The 6,000-nt window shown below is 42.2% G+C and overlaps 7 non-coding genes across 7 annotated transcripts; all 7 read left to right on the top strand.

Moving 5' to 3' along the window:
- Positions 1-160: 160 nt before the first annotated feature.
- trnav-cac (transfer RNA valine (anticodon CAC)) lies at positions 161-233 on the top strand. The gene has a single exon. It is a non-coding gene; the product is annotated as a tRNA-Val (tRNA).
- Positions 234-1,103: 870 nt separating this feature from the next.
- On the top strand, positions 1,104-1,176 carry trnav-cac (transfer RNA valine (anticodon CAC)). Its single transcript has one exon. It is a non-coding gene; the product is annotated as a tRNA-Val (tRNA).
- An 868-nt stretch (positions 1,177-2,044) lies between these two features.
- On the top strand, positions 2,045-2,117 carry trnav-cac (transfer RNA valine (anticodon CAC)). Its single transcript has one exon. It is a non-coding gene; the product is annotated as a tRNA-Val (tRNA).
- Positions 2,118-2,975: 858 nt separating this feature from the next.
- trnav-cac (transfer RNA valine (anticodon CAC)) lies at positions 2,976-3,048 on the top strand. The gene has a single exon. It is a non-coding gene; the product is annotated as a tRNA-Val (tRNA).
- A 442-nt stretch (positions 3,049-3,490) lies between these two features.
- On the top strand, positions 3,491-3,562 carry trnaq-cug (transfer RNA glutamine (anticodon CUG)). Its single transcript has one exon. It is a non-coding gene; the product is annotated as a tRNA-Gln (tRNA).
- Positions 3,563-4,862: 1,300 nt separating this feature from the next.
- On the top strand, positions 4,863-4,935 carry trnav-cac (transfer RNA valine (anticodon CAC)). Its single transcript has one exon. It is a non-coding gene; the product is annotated as a tRNA-Val (tRNA).
- Positions 4,936-5,804: 869 nt separating this feature from the next.
- trnav-cac (transfer RNA valine (anticodon CAC)) lies at positions 5,805-5,877 on the top strand. Its single transcript has one exon. It is a non-coding gene; the product is annotated as a tRNA-Val (tRNA).
- The last annotated feature ends 123 nt before the right edge of the window (positions 5,878-6,000 follow it).

The raw sequence follows: 6,000 nt of genomic DNA, 5'->3' as shown, positions 1-6,000 counted from the left end.
TGCTTCTATTTTTCCATGCTCTCCCAGAGGAGTGTGTTACAATCCCACTTCTGACTCTGTTTGTAGCGACTCCATAATCTCTTTCCGCTAGCAACATAATTTGGGAAAACTTACCTCATTGTTTGGTTTTCCGGAACGATAGTTAATGGGCATGGTGCCAGTTTCAGTAGTGTAGTGGTTATCACGTTCGCCTCACACGCGAAAGGTCCTCAGTTCGAAACTGGGCGGAAACATTATTTGCTCCTCCTTTATTTATTTCATCCTTGTTTGAAGATGTATGACTTCACGTTACTGAAAGCAACATCAACATATTCATAATTATGGATAGGAGGGGAGCCTCATCTGCTATTCTTGACATGTAAAGTCAATTTTTGAAGGTTTTTAAGAGATTCTATGAGGCTAAAGTGTGAAACGGACTTTGGCGAACCCCAAGCTGCTGAACCAAAATGGCAACCTTAACGTCAAGGAATCGAACCCTGTTCCTCCGCTTGACAGATGGATTCTAACCTTTGACCAGCGAAGGTACAGAATGTGTTGTTTGACTGTAGTGCCAATGCTGAGAATACAAACTGTAAGAGTATCAATGAAAAATCTACAAAAAAAATAACAGGTTGCTAAAACCCTTTCATTGTCAAGCATTTGCATGACTGAGAGCGTAAATTGACTGTGGAAGGGGTTCCATGGTGTAAAAGTCAGCACTCTGGACTCTGAATCCAGTGATCTGAGTTCAAATCTCAGTGTAACCTTCAGGTGTGTGCTTTCAGGGGTGCTGTCATGGATGCTTTCTGGAAAAAAGATGAGTTGAGTAGGCTAGTCAGTTGTCAAGTGACACCTAAGTGCACGATTGATCAGTTCCAGCTGAGAGGCTCTGTGGTATGTGACGTCTCACCTATATGTTGCTAGTTGAATCTTTTTTGGATTCTTCTTGCATATTCATTTGCGATGCTTCTATTTTTCCATTCTCTCCCAGAGGAGTGTGTTACAATCCCACTTCTGACTCTGTTTGTAGCGACTCCACAATCTCTTTCCGCTAGCAACAAAATTTGGGAAAACTTACCTCATTGTTTGGTTTTCCGGAACGATAGTTAATAGGCAAGATGCCAGTTTCCGTAGTGTAGTGGTTATCACGTTCGCCTCACACGTTAAAGGTCCTCAGTTCGAAACTGGGCGGAAACATTATTTGCTCCTCCTTTATTTATTTCATCCTTGTTTGAAGATGTATGACTGCACGTTACTGATAGCAACATCAACATATTCATAATTATGGATAGGAGGGGAGCCTCATCTGCTATTCTTCACATGTAAAGTCAATTTTTGAAGGTTTTTAAGAGATTCTCTGAGGCTAAAGTGTGAAACGGACTTTGGCGAACCCCAAGCTGATGAGCAAAAATGGCAACCTTGCCGTCAAGGAATCGAATCCTGTTCCTCTGCTTGACAGGTGGATTCTAACCTTTGACCAGCGAAGATACAGAATGTGTTGTTTGACTGTCGTGCCAATGCTGAGAATACAAACTGTAAGAGTATCAATGAAAAATCTACAAAAAAATAACAGGTTGCTAAAACCCTTTCATTGTCAAGCATTTGCATGACTGAGAGGGTAAATTGACTGTGGAAGGGGCTCCATGGTGTAAAGGTCAGCACTCTTGACTCTGAATCCAGTGATCCGAGTTCAAATCTCAGTGGAACCTTCAGGTGTGTGCTGTCATGGGTGCTGTCATGGATGGTTTCTGGAAAGAAGATGAGTTGAGTAGGCTAGTCAGTTGTCAAGTGACACCTGAGTGCACGATTGATCAGTTCCAGCTAAGAGGCTCTGTGGTATGTGACGTCTCACCTATATGTTGCTAGTTGAATCTTTTTTGGATTCTTCTTGCATATTCATTTGCGATGCTTCTATTTTTCCATGCTCTCCCAGAGGAGTGTGTTACAATCCCACTTCTGACTCTGTTTGTAGCGACTCCACAATCTGTTTCCGCTAGCAAAAAAATTTGGGAAAACTTACCTCATTGTTTGTTTTCCGGAACGATACTTAGTAGACATGGTGCCAGTTTCCGTAGTGTAGTGGTTATCACGTTCGCCTCACACGCGGAAGGTCCTCAGTTCGAAACTGGGCGCAAACATTATTTGCTCCTCCTTTATTTATTTCATCCTTGTTTGAAGATGTATGACTGCACATTACTGATAGCAACATCAACATATTCATAATTATGGATAGGAGGGGAGCCTCATCTGCTATTCTTCACATGTAAAGTCAATTTTTGAAGGTTTTTAAGAGATTCTCTGAGGCTAAAGTGTGAAACGGACTTTGGCGAACCCCAAGCTGCTGAACCAAAATGGCAACCTTGCCGTCAAGGAATCGAACCCTGTTCCTCCGCTTGACAGGTGGATTCTAACCTTTGACCAGCGAAGATACAGAATGTGTTGTTTGACTGTCGTGCCAATGCTGAGAATACAAACTGTAAGAGTATCAATGAAAAATCTACAAAAAAAAATAACAGGTTGCTGAAACCCTTTCATTGTCAAGCATTTGCATGACTGAGAGCGTAAATTGACTGTGGAAGGGGTTCCATGGTGTAAAGGTCAGCACTCTGGACTCTGAATCCAGTGATCCGAGTTCAAATCTCAGTGGAACCTTCAGGTGTGTGCTGTCATGGATGCTTTCTGGAAAGAAGATGAGTTGAGTAGGCTAGTCAGTTGTCAAGTGACACCTAAGTGCACGATTGATCAGTTCTAGCTGAGAGGCTCTGTGGTATGTGACGTCTCACCTATATGTTGCTAGTTGAATCTTTTTTGGATTCTTCTTGCATATTCATTTGCGATGCTTCTATTTTTCCATTCTCTCCCAGAGGAGTGTGTTACAATCCCACTTCTGACTCAGTTTGTAGCCACTCCACAATCTCTTTCCGCAAGCAACAAAATTTGGGAAAACTTACCTCATTGTTTGGTTTCCGGAACAATAGCTAGTAGACATGGTGCCAGTTTCCGTAGTGTAGTGGTTATCACGTTCGCCTCACACGCGAAATGTCCTCAGTTCGAAACTGGGCGGAAACATTATTTGCTCCTCCTTTATTTATTTCATCCTTGTTTGAAGATGTATGACTGCACGTTACTGATAGCAACATCAACATATTCATAATTATGGATAGGAGGGGAGCCTCATCTGCTATTCTTCACATGTAAAGTCAATTTTTGAAGGTTTTTAAGAGATTCTCTGAGGCTAAAGTGTGAAACGGACTTTGGCGAACCCCAAGCTGCTGAGCAAAAATGGCAACCTTAAAGTCAAGGAATCAAACCTTGTTCCTCCGCTTGACAGAAGGATTCTAACCTTTGACCAGCGAAGGTACAGAATGTGTTGTTTGACTGTCGTGCCAATGCTGAGAATACAAACTGTAAGAGTATCAATGAAAAATTGACAAAAAAAAATAACAGGTTGCTGAAACCCTTTCATTGTCAAGCATTTGCATGACTGAGAGCGTAAATTGGCTGTGGAAGGGGTTCCATGGTGTAAAGGTCAGCACTCTGGACTCTGAATCCAGTGATCTGAGTTCAAATCTCAGTGGAACCTTCAGGTGTGTGCTTTCAGGGGTGCTGTCATGGATGCTTTCTGGAAAGAAAATGAGTTGAGTAGGCTAGTCAGTTTTCAAGTGACACCTGAGTGCACGATTGATCAGTTCCAGCTGAGAGGCTCTGTGGTATGTGACGTCTCACCTATATGTTGCTAGTTGAATCTTTTTTGGATTCTTCTTGCATATTCATTTGCGATGCTTCTATTTTTCGATGCTCTCCCAGAGGAGTGTGTTACAATCCCACTTCTGACTCTGTTTGTAGCGACTCCACAATCTCTTTCCGCTAGCAACATAATTTGGGAAAACTTACCTCATTGTTTGGTTTTCCGGAACGATAGTTAATGGGCATGGTGCCAGTTTCCGTAGTGTAGATGTTATTACGTGCGCCTCACACGCGAAATGTCCTCAGTTCGAAACTGGGCGGAAACATTATTTGCTCCTCCTTTATTTATTTCATCCTTGTTTGAAGATGTATGACTTCACGTTACTGAAAGCAACATCAACATATTCATAATTATGGATAGGAGGGGAGCCTCATCTGCTATTCTTGACATGTAAAGTCAATTTTTGAAGGTTTTTAAGAGATTCTATGAGGCTAAAGTGTGAAACGGACTTTGGCGAACCCCAAGCTGCTGAACCAAAATGGCAACCTTAACGTCAAGGAATCGAACCCTGTTCCTCCGCTTGACAGGTGGATTCTAACCTTTGACCAGCGAAGGTACAGAATGTGTTGTTTGACTGTCGTGCCAATGCTGAGAATACAAACTGTAAGAGTATCAATGAAAAATCTACAAAAAAAATAACAGGTTGCTAAAACCCTTTCATTGTCAAGCATTTGCATGACTGAAAGCGTAAATTGACTGTGGAAGGGGTTCCATGGTGTAAAAGTCAGCACTCTGGACTCTGAATCCAGTGATCCGAGTTTAAATCTCAGTGGAACCTTCAGGTGTATGCTTTCAGGGGTGCTGTCATGGATGCTGTCTGGAAAAGAGATGAGTTGAGTAGGCTAGTCAGTTGTCAAGTGACACCTAAGTGCACGATTGATCAGTTCCAGCTTAGAGGCTCTGTGGTATGTGATGTCTCACCTATATGTTACTAGTTGAATCTTTTTTGGATTCTTCTTGCATATTCATTTGCGATGCTTCTATTTTTCCATGCTCTCCCAGAGGAGTGTGTTACAATCCCACTTCTGACTCAGTTTGTAGCCACTCCATAATCTCTTTCCGCTAGCAACAAAATTTGGGAATACTTACCTCATTGTTTGGTTTTACGGAACGATAGTTAGTAGACGTGGTGCCAGTTTCCGTAGTGTAGGGGTTATCATGTTCGCCTCACACGCGAAAGGTCCTCAGTTTGAAACTGGGCGGAAACATTATTTGCTCCTCCTTTATTTATTTCATCCTTGTTTGAAGATGTATGACTGCACGTTACTGATAGCAACATCAACATATTCATAATTATGGATAGGAGGGGAGCCTCATCTGCTATTCTTCACATGTAAAGTCAATTTTTGAAGGTTTTTAAGAGATTCTCTGAGGCTAAAGTGTGAAACGGACTTTGGCGAACCCCAAGCTGCTGAGCAAAAATGGCAACCTTGCCGTCAAGGAATCGAACCCTGTTCCTCCGCTTGACAGATGGATTCTAACCTTTGACCAGCGAAGTTACAGAATGTGTTGTTTGACTGTCGTGCCAATGCTGAGAATACAAACTGTAAGAGTATCAATGAAAAATCTACAAAAAAATAACAGGTTGCTAAAACCCTTTCATTGTCAAGCATTTGCATGACTGAGAGCGTAAATTGGCTGTGGAAGGGGTTCCATGGTGTAAAGGTCAGAACTCTGGACTCTGAGTCCAGTGATCCGAGTTCAAATCTCAGTGGAACCTTCAGGTGTGTGCTTTCAGGGGTGCTGTTATGGATGCTTTCTGGAAAGAAGATGAGTTGAGTAGGCTAGTCAGTTGTCAAGTGACACCTGAGTGCACGATTGATCAGTTCCAGCTGAGAGGCTCTGTGGTATGTGATGTCTCACCTATATGTTACTAGTTGAATCTTTTTTGGATTCTTCTTGCATATTCATTTGCGATGCTTCTATTTGTCCATGCTCTCCCAGAGGAGTGTGTTACAATCCCACTTCTGACTCAATTTGTAGCGACTCCATAATCTCTTTCCGCTAGCAACAAAATTTGGGAATACTTACCTCATTGTTTGGTTTTACGGAACGATAGTTAGTAGACGTGGTGCCAGTTTCCGTAGTGTAGTGGTTATCACGTTCGCCTCACACGCGAAATGTCCTCAGTTTGAAACTGGGCGGAAACATTATTTGCTCCTCCTTTATTTATTTCATCCTTGTTTGAAGATGTATGACTGCACGTTACTGATAGCAACATCAACATATTCATTATTATGGATAGGAGGGGAGCCTCATCTGCTATTCTTCAC

Source organism: Odontesthes bonariensis, chromosome 8, assembly GCF_027942865.1.
Source record: "Odontesthes bonariensis isolate fOdoBon6 chromosome 8, fOdoBon6.hap1, whole genome shotgun sequence".
Classification (NCBI taxonomy): Eukaryota; Metazoa; Chordata; class Actinopteri; order Atheriniformes; family Atherinopsidae; genus Odontesthes; species Odontesthes bonariensis.
Note: the sequence above shows the minus strand (reverse complement) of the source record. Positions and strands in the feature narration are given on the sequence as shown.